At 41.3% G+C, this 16,072-nt stretch overlaps 1 protein-coding gene across 2 annotated transcripts in view; it reads left to right on the top strand.

Moving 5' to 3' along the window:
- LOC115144499 (KH domain-containing, RNA-binding, signal transduction-associated protein 2-like) overlaps positions 1-16,072 on the top strand; it is a 154,332-nt gene that overhangs the window by 66,945 nt on the left and 71,315 nt on the right. The gene's annotated exons all lie outside the window — the stretch shown is intronic.

Consider the following 16,072-nt stretch of genomic DNA (forward strand, 5'->3'; position numbering starts at 1 on the left):
TAGGAGAGGGTTTGGCCGGCAGGGATGTCCTTGCCCATAGTTCTCTAGTGACTCCTGTGGCGGGCCAGGCGCATGCACACTGACATGGACGCCAGGTGTACAGTGTTTCCTCCAACACGTTGGTGTGGCTGGCTTCCGGGTTAAGCGGGCATTGTGTCAAGAAGCAGTGCGGCTTGGTTGGGTTGTGTTTTGGAGGACACAGGGCTCTCGACCTTCGCCTCTCCTGAGGCTGTACGGGAGGTGCAGCGATGAGACAAGACTGTAAGTACCAATTGGATACCACAAAAATTGGGGAGTAAAAGGGGGTTAAAAAAAACAAAAAAACATCTTTAGAATTTTCTGAATGAGGCTCAATGACATTCATTACATAAAATATCCCGCTATTTTGTCAAATGCTAGCCTGATGCACAAAATGTTTAATTGAGAGGTCAACCTTAAATGCATTCAAGTACAAAATGATGAAAGTAACTGTGCCACAGTATGTCTGCATGTTAACGCTTCTATAGCCAAGATAAATGTAATAGGGCTTTACGTATAGAGAGCATTTTGCTTTCCAGCCAGGCTATTCATTCTCACTGACTCGTGGTCCCCTGAAACCAGCCTTATCTGAGGATCAACACCGGCCTAGAGAACAAAGTCAAAGGTCTGGGTGGTCCAAGTAGATCACTCAGGACATTACTGGAGCTTCAGTAGGTCCCAGTGTACAGCAGCTGAATAATGTTACACATATATTGTTAGACCTGGACACATGAATACACACATCTACAGAGGATGATAAAAACAGATATTGTTAGACCTGCACATATGAATACACATATCTATAGAGGGTGATAAAAGACCTGCTGAACTGTACCACCTCAGTGATGGAAAAGGAGAACCGTGTTCTCTAACACCCTACACAGTGGACACTTTCATTCTGGTAGCTGTCAGAGTTATTGAGCAAAAACTTCTTTCTACTGAGTATTGAAGCTCTAAATGTTTTACGTTTAGTGAATGTTGCCCCCTTACATACTGGCATTTGGTACTTAGAGAATGTATAATAGTCAAAGCCTTTTATGAGAGGTTGCCTTCGGTTTGATTGTCCGTTATTTGAGACATACTGTACAAGCACGTCATGGAGTTATCTCCTGTATTTGTTACATTTCACATTTTCTTACGTCTTGTGTAGACGACCGTCTGTATCACCATGGATATACACAGTAAACATGCCTATAAAACAATACACCTGTTGTTACTATTGTCAGTGGTGAACAATTGACATTGTAGCAAGGCAATGATGATGCCTTTGAGTAAACATGTTTTGCTCTTTTTGGAACCAAATCAAATGTCCCTTCTTTATGAGCACAACATTGCAATAACCTTGCAGACACGTTTACAATTGACTTTATATGAAGTGAGCGTGAATAGAAAGTCTGAGGGAAGGAGGTGAATTGGATTGCGAAAAGCTCACATCTGATATACTCATATTGCAATGTAAACACCCTTGCAACATGTTTTTTTCCACCTCAACTCCAACAATAGGATCATGTATGAATACCCTGATGATTATCTTGGACTTGATCCATCGTTTTGACCACAATCAAAATTGACAGCCTTGATCTGCATTTTTCTGGTGGTTGTTCCATGGCAGGGCTCAGGAAAGCTTGCCATGCAGTAGCCACCCTAAGATGTCAACATACACAACGTTTACTGTTCTTGAGACTTGATTTGAACACTGATTTATGTATTCAAAGGAGATGCTGCTTCTTGCCTTAATACTCAACAGTTTGACATCTCTCCGACTCAAGTGTGCATTGATGCATGCGAAGAGTAGATTGTGAAAGATAACATCAAGGCATAATATCTCCACACTCATCAGTCCCTGTGTATAAACATGTTGGTTGTGCTTGGTTGTAAGATCATTTCAGCTCCACAACAGAACTTCACAGACATTTTTATTTCATATCTAATTTGATTATTGAGGCTGCACTTGCATATTTTTGCATATATTACCCAGAACAGATCCAGTATGAATTGGTATATCTCCAGATCAGTTTATTTTGAAAACTTCATATCGTGTGTACAACAGAGGTGTACTGATTCTCAAGGTGAATATTTGAGCATGCATATATTTGCATAAATAATTATCTTGGGGAATTTCAGACAATCCAACTGACCCTTGTTTGAGTCATGTAATACAAACTAATTTGATTTTTATTTATCCGTTATTTTACTAGGTAAGTTGACTGAGAACACATTCTCATTTGCAGCAACGACCTGGGGAATAGTTACAGGGGAGAGGAGGGGGATGAATGAGCCAATTGCAAACTGGGGATTAATCTTGAGCAAATATAAATGAATCAATGTTTTCATCAGTATTGAAGTCTATTGCTTTGAACTGAACCAATTGGAAGGACAAATTTTACATACAGTATTTTATGGAAATTATAAATTAGCCCGATTGAACACAAATGAAGGCGGGTCTACGAACCACATGAGGGACAGAGTTTTACCAGAGGAGATGGCCGCCGTTTTATGGTCTCCTAACCAATTGTGCTATTATGTGGGGGTTTTTCGGCATAGTTGTAAACTATTTTGTACATAATGTTTTCTGCAACCATATCTTACGGCAGAAAAGAGCTTCTGGATATCAGGACAGCGATCACTCACCTCGGATTAGACAAAGAGCTTCTGGATATCAGGACAGCGATCACTCAGCTCAGATTAGACTAAGAGCTTCTGGATATCAGGAGCGCGATCACTCACCTCGGATTAGACAAAGACCTTCTGGATATCAGGACAGCGATCACTCACCTTGGATTAGACAAAGAGCTTCTGGATATCAGGACAGCGATCACTCACCTCGGATTAGACAAAGAGCTTCTAGATATCAGGACAGTGATCAATCACCTCGGATTAGACAAAGAGATTCTGGATATCAGGACAGCAATCACTCACCTCGGATTAGACAAAGAGCTTCTGGATATCAGGACAGCGATCACTCACCTCAGATTAGACTAAGAGCTTCTGGATATCAGGACAGCGATCACTCACCTCGGATTAGACAAAGAGCTTCTCGATATCAGGACAGCGATCACTCACCTCAGATTAGACAAATAGCTTCTAGATATCAGGACAGCGATCACTCAACTCGGATTAGACAAAGAGCTTCTGGATATCAGGACAGCGATCACTCACCTCGGATTAGACAAAGAGCTTCTGGATATCAGGATGGCGATCACTCACCTCAGATTATACAAATATTTCTTCAACAACAACAGCAGCAAGCAGGACTCACACGATAGTCTCCAAACAACCCACAGGGCAGACATTCCAATTATTCGCAAAAGGAAGCGACAGAGAGGACAAAGAGCCGGATGCCTCGTCCGGACCCTAAGAAGACAACTAGGAAAGCTGCAGTTACCGTCAATATTACTCGCCAACTTGCAATCATTGGACAATAAACTAGACGAGGTAAGATCACGAATATCCTACCAACGGGACATAAAAAACTGTAATATCCTATGCTTCACGGATTCGTGGCTGAATGACGAAATGGATATTCAGTTAGAAGGATACAATATGCACCGGCAGGATAGAACAGCACACTCCGGTAAGACGAGGGGGGGGGGTCTGTGCATATTTGTAAACAACAGCTGGTGCACGAAATCCAAGAAAGTCTCTAGATTTTGCTCACCTGAAGTTGAGTATATTGTGATAAACTGCAGGCCACACTACTTGCCTAGAGAGTTCTCAGCTATACTTTTCGTGGCTGTTTATTTACCACCACAGACAGATGCTGGCACTAAGACAGCACTCAGCCAGCTGTATAAGGAAATAAGCAAACAGGAAACCACTCACCCAGAGGCGGCGCTCCTAGTGGCCAGAGACTTTAATGCAGGGAAACTTAAATCAGTTCTACCAAATCTCTATCAACATGTTAAATGTGCAACCAGAGGGAAAAAAATTCTAGATCACCTGTACTCCACACACAGAGACGCGTACAAAGCTCTCCCTCACCCTCCATTTGGTAAATCCGACCACAACTCTATCCTCCTGATTCCTGCTTACAAGCAAAAATTAAAGCAGGAAGCACCAGTGACTCGGTCTATAAAAAAATTGTCAGATGAAGCAGATGCTAAACTACAGAACTGCTTTGCTATCACAGATTGGACATGTTCCGAGGTTCTTCCGATGACATTGAGGAATAAACCACATCAGTCACTGGCTTTATCAATAAGTGCATTGAGGACGTCGTCCCCTCCTCATTGACTGTACGTACATACCCCAACCAGAAGCCATTGATTACAGGCAAAATTCACACTGAGCTAAAGGGTAGAGCTGCCGCTTTCAAGGTGCGGGACTCTAACCCGGAAGCTTACAGGAAATCCTATTACTATACTATTACTAAACTATTACAGACTACAAAGGGAAGCCAGCCGCTAGCTGCCTAGTGACATGAGCCTACCAGATGAGCTGAATCACTTCGAGGCAAGCAACACTGAGGCATGCATGAGAGCATCAGCTGTTCCGGACAACTTTGTGATCACGCTCTCCGTAGCCGACGTGAGTAAGACCTTTAAACAGGTCAACATACACAAGGCTGCGGGGCCAGACGGATTACCAGGACGTGTGCTCCAGGCATGTGCTGACCAACTGGCAGGTGTCTTCACTAATATTTTCAACATTTCCCTGATTGAGTCTGTAATACCAACATGTTTCAAGCAGACCACCATAGTCCCTGTGCTCAAGAACACAAAGGCAACCTGCCGAAATGACTACAGACCCGTAGCACTCACGTCCGTAGCCATGAAGTGCTTTGAAAGGCTGGTAATGGCTCACATTAACACCATTTTCCCAGAAACTCTAGACCCACTCCAATTTGCATACCGCCCAAACAGATCCACAGATGATGCAATCTCTATTACACTCCACACTGCCCTTTCCCACCTGGACAAAAGCAACACCTATGTGAGAATGCTGTTCATTGACTACAGCTCAGCGTTCAACACCATAGTACCCTCAAAGCTCATCACCAAGCTAAGGATCATGGGACTAAACACCTCCCTCTGCAACGGGATCCTGGACTTCCTGACAGGGCGCCCCCAGGTGGTGAGGGTAGGTAGCAACACATCTGCCACGCTGATCCTCAACACTGGAGCTCCCCAGGGGTGCGTGCTCAGTCCCCTCCTGTACTCCGTGTTTACCCACGACTGTATGGCCAGGCACGACTCCAACCATCATTAAGTTTGCTGACGACACAACAGTGGTAGGCCTGATCACCGACAACGACGAAACAGCCTATAGGGAGGAGGTCAGGGACCTGGCCGGGTGGTGCCAGAATAACAACCTATCCCTCAATGTAACCAAGACTAAGGAGATGATTGTGGACTACAGGAAAAGGAGCACCGAGCACGTCCCCATTCTCATCGACAGGGCTGTAGTGGAGCAGGTTGAGAGCTTCAAATTCCTTGGTGTCCATATCAACAACAAACTAGATTGGTCCAAACACACCAAGACGGTCGCGAAGAGGGCACGACAAAGCCTATTCCCCCTCAGGAAACTAAAAAGATTTGGCATGGGTCCTGAGATCCTCAAAAGGTTCTACAGCTGCAATATCGAGAGCATCCTGACCAGTTGCATCACTGCCTGGTACGGTTTTTGCTCCGCCTCTGACCGCAAGGCACTTCAGAGGGTAGTGCGTACGGCCCAGAACATCACTGGGGCAAAGCTGCCTGCCATCCAGGACCTCTACACCAGGTGGTGTCAGAGGAAGGCCCTAAAAATTGTCAAAGACCCCAGCCACCCAATCATAGATTGTTCTCTCTACTACTGCATGGCAAGTGGTACCCGGAGTGCCAAGTCTAGGACAAAAAGGCTTCTCAACAGTTTTTACCCCCAAGCCATAAGACTCCTGAACAGGTAACCAATGGTTACCCGGACTATTTGCATTGTGTTCCCCCCCAGCCCCTCTTTTACGCTTCTGCTACTATCTGTTTATCTTATGTGCTTAGTCACTTTAACTTCATGTACATACTACCTAAATTGGCCCGACCAACCAGTGCTCCCGCACATTGGCTAACCAGGTTATCTGCATTGTGTCCCACTACCCGCCAAACCCTCTTTTTATGCTTCTGCTACTCTCTGTTCATCATATATGCATAATCACTTTAACCATACCCACATGTACATACTACCTCAATAAGCCTGACTAACAGGTGTCTCTATATAGCCTTGCTACTCTTTTTTCAAATGTCTTTCTACTGTTGTTTTATTTCTTTACTTACACACACACACACACACACACACACACACACACACACACACACACACACACACACACACACACACACACACACACACACACACACACACACATACACACACCTTTTTTTTGGCACCATTATTTAGAGCCTGTAAATAAGCATTTCACTGTAAGGTTTACACCTGTTGTATCCGGCGAACGTGACAAATAAACTTTGATTTGATGCACATGTATTTCTTGATGCATGTGTATTGTGTCTTCCTGTCCTTCTTGGGTCCACACACATCGCAGCGCTTCTTGTTGCTACCGGCTGCAATCTAGAATGATGATCACACTTAGTTCAGGAATTTTACTAACATCTCACTCACTCACATATATAATTACAGCAGGCCAAGGTAGGAGAGTCAGACACACACACATTCACCAACATCACTCACACTTACTTCCGGTATTGGAGTTGTAGGTTCTGTGGGTCGGGCAGATGGGGCACCAGCATCCTCCTCCTAAATCCTCCTCACGATGGCTGCTGAAGCTGGGGTCCTTGGGTATGTTGCCACCTTTGGATTAGAGGTCTTACCAATGCCTTGCCCAGCTCCTCGAGGAAGAGCCGTCTCGTCTGTAACTTTCCTCTGTTCCAATCTGGGTTCTATTCCGTTCTGAAGACAAATTCATTTGTACGCCGAGATGTCCAAGATGTTCAAGAATATCACAAGTGACCAGTGTAGGGTTCTTCTTTTGCAGCTGTAGCCAGTCCCCAGCTTGCCTAAATTGTCCACCACTCCTTTTGTGGCATTGTAATCCATTATGATTTCTGGTTTTTGACGTTCCTGGCCACAGATCTCTCTCGAAAAACACACCTTCCCTCCAAATTAGTACAGTCCAGAATGATGTTCTGGTTGGTGTCTGGGATGAATAGTTCAAAAGAAGACTTTATGTCCTGTACATGAGAAACCACCATCCGCTCGGCCCTGGTTGCATCCTTATCACATTGGCAGCCAAGCGGGGTGGCTCATTCCTTGGGCAAGAAGACCACTCAATTTCACCATTTTCGACATCCATATTTCTCCTCCTGCAGGCTGCTGATGAGCTGGTTGCTGACGGGCTGGTCCTGGGGCTGGTTGCTGACGGGCTGGTCCTTGGGCTGGATGAGGGTTAATCTCATCCTCTTCTTCCAACTCACTGTCATACTTCGAATTGACAGAGACATGATCCTTATTTTTGGAAAATTCTTCATCTTTCAAAATGGAAGACGCTCCTTTCACACTAGCTTCTCTCTCTGGAAAAATTATTTTGAAGGCCCTTAAAGCAGAGATTATTTTTGCCATACTGATTGATTGAGGTAAGGAGCCACACATGCAAAGGTATTTATTTGTTTTGTCCCTCCACCAATTTGCACCTGGCTAGTCTAGAGTGTGGGAAAATAGATAATTTTCTACAATGTATCGAAATAATGTACCGAAACAATGTATTGTAATAACATTGTGCAGGTTCCCACACTAAAAAGGGTAAAGAGTGCGAGGAAAGTGGGAGATGGGTTATTGGTGCTATGTTGAAACAGCAGGCCCAGGGAGGAGGAAGACAGAGTGAAGGCACAGGGTAAACCTTTTTGTTGAATGTTTACTTGTTTTCACCTATACACACACTTTTCCACACTTTTATTACTGCTGGGTCCAGTGGACCTGAACGCCAGATATGTCAAATACATGTGTAGTGGGGTGCACAGTGTGCACTCAATGAAAATGTGTTCTTTTACATGTTCTTCACAGATAATTAGCCAAGGTCCAATTAGTCTCAGCTTGAAAGAATAAACATTGAAAATGGGTCCCACAGACCCGAACACCACACTAGGGTTAAGAATGATAGAGGCCACTGTGTTTTTGGGGACCTTCAATGCTGCAGAAATGTTTTGGTACCCTTCCCCAGATCTGTGCCTCGACACAATATTGTCTCGGAGCTCTACGGACAATTTCTTCGACCTCATGGCTTGGTTTTTACTCTGAAATGCACTGTCAGCTGTGGGACCTTATAAAGACAGGTGTGTGCCTTTCCAAATCATGTCCAATCAATTGAATTGACCACCGGTGGACTCTAATCAAGTTATAGAAACATCTCAAGTAGATCAATGGAAACAGGATGCACCTCTCATAGCAAAAGGTCTGAATACTTATGTAAATAAGGTATTTATTTTGAATTTTGAATAAATTTGCTAAAATAAAAATTTAATTAAAAAAAAAAAGTTTTCACTCAGTTATTACGGGGTATTGTGTGTAGATTGATGAGGAAAAAATATATTTTTATTAATTGTAGAATACGGCTGTAATGTAACAAAATGTGGAAAAAGTCAAGGGATCTGAATTCCCTCCCGAATGCACTGTATGTCTTATCCTTTCTCATGGTGGTTGTCTTGACAGATCCAAAATCACATGACATAGAGCATTACTTTTCTGTCCTTGCATTTATGGCAGTGTAAGGAGGAGAATCATATACATATACACATATATAATTAATCAGTTAAATTAGACCATGCACTTGAACCCTGTAGAGATCTCAGAAAGGTTGTGTAACTACGTAACATTTTAAACCATTTCATGGGCACACAAATCCAAAATAATGTATGCATTGCAAAATTGAGTGCTTCTAACGAAAATAGTCACCTTAGCTTGATACTTAAAACTTAATTTGATACTGTCATTAATGTGGTTTTTCAATAACTATGCATAATAATTGTTGGATGCACATTTGGTGTCCAGCTGATTAGTTACGCCCAGATATTTTCACACTTCATCATCTGATCCAGGAAGGAATTCTCAGAATGACAGTCAAGTGGTGAACAGTTGTTGTGATAGGATACAACAACAGCCCAAGTGCTGGAACAAAAATGTGTTTGTGAGGCATGTCCAGAATATTTTGCAGTCTCATTAGTTATGCCGGTGAAGACAGTTGTGCCTGGTAGTTGGGCTCGGGTCAGCTTTTTTCCTAATAATCCATCCGCAATCGCCAGACTATACAGTGCATTCGGAAAGCATTCAGACCCCTTCACATTTTCTTACGTAACAACCTAAACTCATCAATCTACACACAATACCCCATAGTGACAAAGCGAAAACAGGTTTTTAGAAATGTTGGTAAATTTATAAAACATTAAAAAAAACTGAAATACCTTATTTACATACGTTTTCAGACCCTTTGCAATGAGACTCGAATTTGAGCTCAGGTGCATCATGTTTCCATTGATAATCCTTGAGTTGTTTCTACAACTTGATTGGAGTCCACCTGTGGTCAAATCAATTGATTGGACATGATTTGGAAAGGCGCACACCTGTCTATGTAAGGTTGACAGTGCAGTTGACAGATAATGTCAGAGCAAAAACCAAGTCATGACGTCAACATTGAAGGCCCCCAAGAACACAGTGGCATCCATCATTCTTAAATGGAAGAAGTTTGGAACCACCAAGACTCTTCCTAGAGCTGTCCGTCCGGCCAAATTGAGCAATCGGGGAGAAGGGCCTTGGTCAGGGAGGTGACCAAGAACCAGCTGGTCCCTCTGACAGAGCTCCCGAGTTCCTCTGTGGAGATGGGAGAACCTTCCAGAAGGACAACCATCTCTGCAGCACTCCACCAATCAGGGCTTTACGGAAGCCGCTCCTCAGTAAAAGGCACATGACAGCCCACCTTGAATTTGTCAAAAGGCACCGAATGGACTCTCAGACCATGAGAAACAAGATTCTCTGGTCTGACGAAACCAAGATTGAATTATTTGGCCTTAATTCCAAGCGTCACGTCTGGAGGAAACCTGGCATCATCCCTACTGTGAAGCATGGTTGTGGCAGCATCGTGCTGTGGTGATGTTTACTAGGACTAGGAGACTGGTCAGGATCTAGGGAAAGATGAATGGAGCAAAGTACAGAGAGATCCTTGATGAAAACCTGCTCAAGGAGCCCAGACTGGGACGACCCTAAGCACACAAGACAAACTAGGAGTGGCTTCGGGACAAGTCTCTGAATGTCCATGAGTTGCCCAGCCAAAGCTCGGACTTGCATCCGATTGAACATCTCTGGAGAGACCTGAAAATATCTGTGCAGCGACCCTCCCCATCCAACCTGACAGAGCTTGAGAGGATCTGCAGAGAAGAATGGAAGCGAATCCCCAAGCTTATAGGGTCATTCACAAAAATAAAAAAAAATAAAAAAGTGTTTTTGCTTTGTCATTAAAGAGGTATTGTGTGTAGATTTAAGAGGGAAAAAAAACAACTTAATCAATTTTAGAATAAGGCTGTAACGTAACAAAATGTGTAAAAATGTAAGGGGTCTGAATAATTTCCGAATGCACTGTGGGTGGTTAAGTGAAAATCTGAGGCCCGAACCCAACCACAACCCCAACCCGATAATATATAAAATTGTGCTATAGACTACGGTCAAAGATAGAAAATGTGCTATAGACTACGGTCAAAGATAGGAAATGTGGTATAGACAACTGTCAAAGATAGGAAATGTGCTATAGACTACGGTCAAAGATAGGAAATATGCTATAGACTACTGTCAAAGATAGGAAATGTGCTATAGACTACGGTCAAAGATAGGAAATGTGCTATAGACTACGGTCAAAGATAGGAAATGTGCTATAGACTACTGTCAAAGATAGGAAATGTGCTATAGACTACGGTCAAAGATAGGAAATGTGCTATAGACTACGGTCAAAGATAGGAAATGTGCTATAGACTACGGTCAAAGATAGGAAATGTGCTGTAGACTACTGTCAAAGATAGGAAATGTGCTATAGACTACGGTCAAAGATAGGAAATGTCCTATAGACTACTGTCAAAGATAGGAAATGTGCTATAGACTACTGTCAAAGATAGGAAATGTGCTATAGACTACGGTCAAAGATGGGAAATGTGCTATAGACTACGGTCAAAGATAGGAAATGTGCTATAGACTACGGTCAAAGATAGGAAATGTGCTATAGACTACTGTCAAAGATAGGAAATGTGCTATAGACTACGGTCAAAGATAGGAAATGTGCTATAGACTACTGTCAAAGATAGGAAATGTGCTATAGACTACGGTCAAAGATAGGAAATGTGCTATAGACTACAGTCAAAGATAGGAAATGTGCTATAGACTACGGTCAAAGATAGGAAATGTGCTATAGACTACGGTCAAAGATAGGAAATGTGCTATAGACTACTGTCAAAGATAGGAAATGTGCTATAGACTACGGTCAAAGATAGGAAATGTGCTATAGACTACTGTCAAAGATAGAAAATGTGATATAGACTACTGTCAAAGATAGGAAATGTGCTATAGACTACGGTCAAAGATAGGAAATGTGCTATAGACTACTGTCAAAGATAGGAAATGTGGTATAGACTACGGTCAAAGATAGGAAATGTGCTATAGACTACGGTCAAAGATAGGAAATGTGCTATAGACTACGGTCAAAGATAGGAAATGTGTTATAGACTACTCTCAAAGATAGGAAATGTGCTATAGACTACTGTCAAAGATAGGAAATGTGCTATAGACTACGGTCAAAGATAGGAAATGTGCTATAGACTACGGTCAAAGATGGGAAATGTGCTATAGACTACTGTAAAAGATAGGAAATGTGCTATAGACTACAGTCAAAGATAGGAAATGTGCTATAGACTACGGTCAAAGATAGGAAATGTGCTATAGACTACAGTCAAAGATAGGAAATGTGCTATAGACTACGGTCAAAGATAAGAAATGTGCTATAGACTACGGTCAAAGATAGGAAATGTGCTATAGACTACAGTCAAAGATAGGAAATGTGCTATAGACTACTGTCAAAGATAGGAAATGTGCTATAGACTACGGTCAAAGATAGGAAATGTGCTATAGACTACGGTCAAAGATAGGAAATGTGCTATATACTACTGTCAAAGATAGGAAATGTGCTATAGACTACTGTCAAAGATAGGAAATGTGCTATAGACTACGGTCAAAGATAGGAAATGTGCTATAGACTACGGTCAAAGATAGGACATGTGCTATAGACTACAGTCAAAGATATGAAATGTGCTATAGACTACGGTCAAAGATAGGAAATGTGTTATAGACTACTGTCAAAGATAGGAAATGTGCTATAGACTACTGTCAAAGATAGGAAATGTGCTATAGACTACGGTCAAAGATAGGAAATGTGCTATAGACTACGGTCAAAGATGGGAAATGTGCTATAGACTACTGTAAAAGATAGGAAATGTGCTATAGACTACTATCAAAGATAGGAAATGTGCTATAGACTACGGTCAAAGATAGGAAATGTGCTATAGACTACAGTCAAAGATAGGAAATGTGCTATAGACTACTGTCAAATATAGGAAATGTGCTATAGACTACGGTCAAAGATAGGAAATGTGCTATAGACTACTGTCAAAGATAGGAAATGTGCTATAGACTACGGTCAAAGATAGGAAATGTGCTATAGACTACGGTCAAAGATAGGAAATGTGCTATAGACTACGGTCAAAGATAGGAAATGTGCTATAGACTACTGTCAAAGATAGGAAATGTGCTATAGACTACAGTCAAAGATAGGAAATGTGCTATAGACTACGGTCAAAGATAGGAAATGTGCTATAGACTACTGTCAAAGATAGGAAATGTGCTGTAGACTACTGTCAAAGATAGGAAATGTGCTATAGACTATGGTCAAAGATAGGAAATGTGCTATAGACTACAGTCAAAGATAGGAAATGTGCTATAGACTACTGTCAAAGATAGGAAATGTGCTATAGACTACAGTCAAAGATAGGAAATGTGCTATAGACTACGGTCAAAGATAGGAAATGTGCTATAGACTACTGTCAAAGATAGGAAATGTGCTATAGACTACTGTCAAAGATAGGAAATGTGCTATAGACTACGGTCAAAGATAGGAAATGTGCTATAGACTACGGTCAAAGATAGGACATGTGCTATAGACTACAGTCAAAGATAGGAAATGTGCTATAGACTACGGTCAAAGATAGGAAATGTGCTATAGACTACGGTCAAAGATAGGAAATGTGCTATAGACTACTGTCAAAGATAGGAAATGTGCTATAGACTACGGTCAAAGATAGGAAATGTGCTATAGACTACTGTCAAAGATAGGAAATGTGCTATAGACTACGGTCAAAGATAGGAAATGTGCTATAGACTACGGTCAAAGATAGGAAATGTGCTATAGACTACGGTCAAAGATAGGAAATGTGCTATAGACTACTGTCAAAGATAGGAAATGTGCTATAGACTACGGTCAAAGATAGGAAATGTGCTATAGACTACTGTCAAAGATAGAAAATGTGATATAGACTACTGTCAAAGATAGGAAATGTGCTATAGACTACGGTCAAAGATAGGAAATGTGCTATAGACTACTGTCAAAGATAGGAAATGTGCTATAGACTACGGTCAAAAATAGGAAATGTGCTATAGACTACGGTCAAAGATAGGAAATGTGCTATAGACTACGGTCAAAGATAGGAAATGTGTTATAGACTACTGTCAAAGATAGGAAATGTGCTATAGACTACTGTCAAAGATAGGAAATGTGCTATAGACTACGGTCAAAGATAGGAAATGTGCTATAGACTACGGTCAAAGATGGGAAATGTGCTATAGACTACTGTAAAAGATAGGAAATGTGCTATAGACTACTATCAAAGATAGGAAATGTGCTATAGACTACGGTCAAAGATAGGAAATGTGCTATAGACTACAGTCAAAGATAGGAAATGTGCTATAGACTACTGTCAAATATAGGAAATGTGCTATAGACTACGGTCAAAGATAGGAAATGTGCTATAGACTACTGTCAAAGATAGGAAATGTGCTATAGACTACGGTCAAAGATAGGAAATGTGCTATAGACTACAGTCAAAGATAGGAAATGTGCTATAGACTACGGTCAAAGATAGGAAATGTGCTATAGACTACAGTCAAAGATAGGAAATGTGCTATAGACTACGGTCAAAGATAGGAAATGTGCTATAGACTACAGTCAAAGATAGGAAATGTGCTATAGACTACGGTCAAAGATAAGAAATGTGCTATAGACTACGGTCAAAGATAGGAAATGTGCTATAGACTACAGTCAAAGATAGGAAATGTGCTATAGACTACTGTCAAAGATAGGAAATGTGCTATAGACTACGGTCAAAGATAGGAAATGTGCTATAGACTACGGTCAAAGATAGGAAATGTGCTATATACTACTGTCAAAGATAGGAAATGTGCTATAGACTACTGTCAAAGATAGGAAATGTGCTATAGACTACGGTCAAAGATAGGAAATGTGCTATAGACTACGGTCAAAGATAGGACATGTGCTATAGACTACAGTCAAAGATATGAAATGTGCTATAGACTACGGTCAAAGATAGGAAATGTGCTATAGACTACGGTCAAAGATAGGAAATGTGCTATAGACTACAGTCAAAGATAGGAAATGTGCTATAGACTACTGTGAAAGATAGGAAATGTGCTATAGACTACAGTCAAAGATAGGAAATGTGCTATAGACTACGGTCAAAGATAGGACATGTGCTATAGACTACGGTCAAAGATAGGAAATGTGCTATAGACTACTGTCAAAGATAGGAAATGTGCTATAGACTACGGTCAAAGATAGGAAATGTGCTATAGACTACGGTCAAAGATAGGAAATGTGCTATAGACTACGGTCAAAGATAGGAAATGTGTTATAGACTACTGTCAAAGATAGGAAATGTGCTATAGACTACTGTCAAAGATAGGAAATGTGCTATAGACTACGGTCAAAGATAGGAAATGTGCTATAGACTACGGTCAAAGATGGGAAATGTGCTATAGACTACTGTAAAAGATAGGAAATGTGCTATAGACTACTATCAAAGATAGGAAATGTGCTATAGACTACGGTCAAAGATAGGAAATGTGCTATAGACTACAGTCAAAGATAGGAAATGTGCTATAGACTACTGTCAAATATAGGAAATGTGCTATAGACTACGGTCAAAGATAGGAAACGTGCTATAGACTACTGTCAAAGATAGGAAATGTGCTATAGACTACGGTCAAAGATAGGAAATGTGCTATAGACTACGGTCAAAGATAGGAAATGTGCTATAGACTACTGTCAAAGATAGGAAATGTGCTATAGACTACGGTCAAAGATAGGAAATGTGCTATAGACTACTGTCAAAGATAGGAAATGTGCTATAGACTACGGTCAAAGATAGGAAATGTGCTATAGACTACGGTCAAAGATAGGAAATGTGCTATAGACTACTGTCAAAGATAGGAAATGTGCTATAGACTACTGTCAAAGATAGGAAATGTGCTATAGACTACGGTCAAAGATAGGAAATGTGCTATAGACTACAGTCAAAGATAGGAAATGTGCTATAGACTACGGTCAAAGATAGGAAATGTGCTATAGACTACTGTCAAAGATAGGAAATGTGCTATAGACTACTGTCAAAGATAGGAAATGTGCTATAGACTACAGTCAAAGATAGGAAATGTGCTATAGACTACTGTCAAAGATAGGAAATGTGCTATAGACTACAGTCAAAGATAGGAAATGTGCTATAGACTACGGTCAAAGATAGGACATGTGCTATAGACTACGGTCAAAGATAGGAAATGTGCTATAGACTACGGTCAAAGATAGGAAATGTGCTATAGACTACGGTCAAAGATAGGAAATGTGTTATAGACTACTGTCAAAGATAGGAAATGTGCTATAGACTTCTGTCAAAGATAGGAAATGTGCTATAGACTACTGTCAAAGATAGGAAATGTGCTATAGACTACTGTCAAAGATAGGAAATGTGCT

This window comes from Oncorhynchus nerka, linkage group LG16 (assembly GCF_034236695.1).
Source record: "Oncorhynchus nerka isolate Pitt River linkage group LG16, Oner_Uvic_2.0, whole genome shotgun sequence".
Classification (NCBI taxonomy): domain Eukaryota; kingdom Metazoa; phylum Chordata; class Actinopteri; order Salmoniformes; family Salmonidae; genus Oncorhynchus; species Oncorhynchus nerka.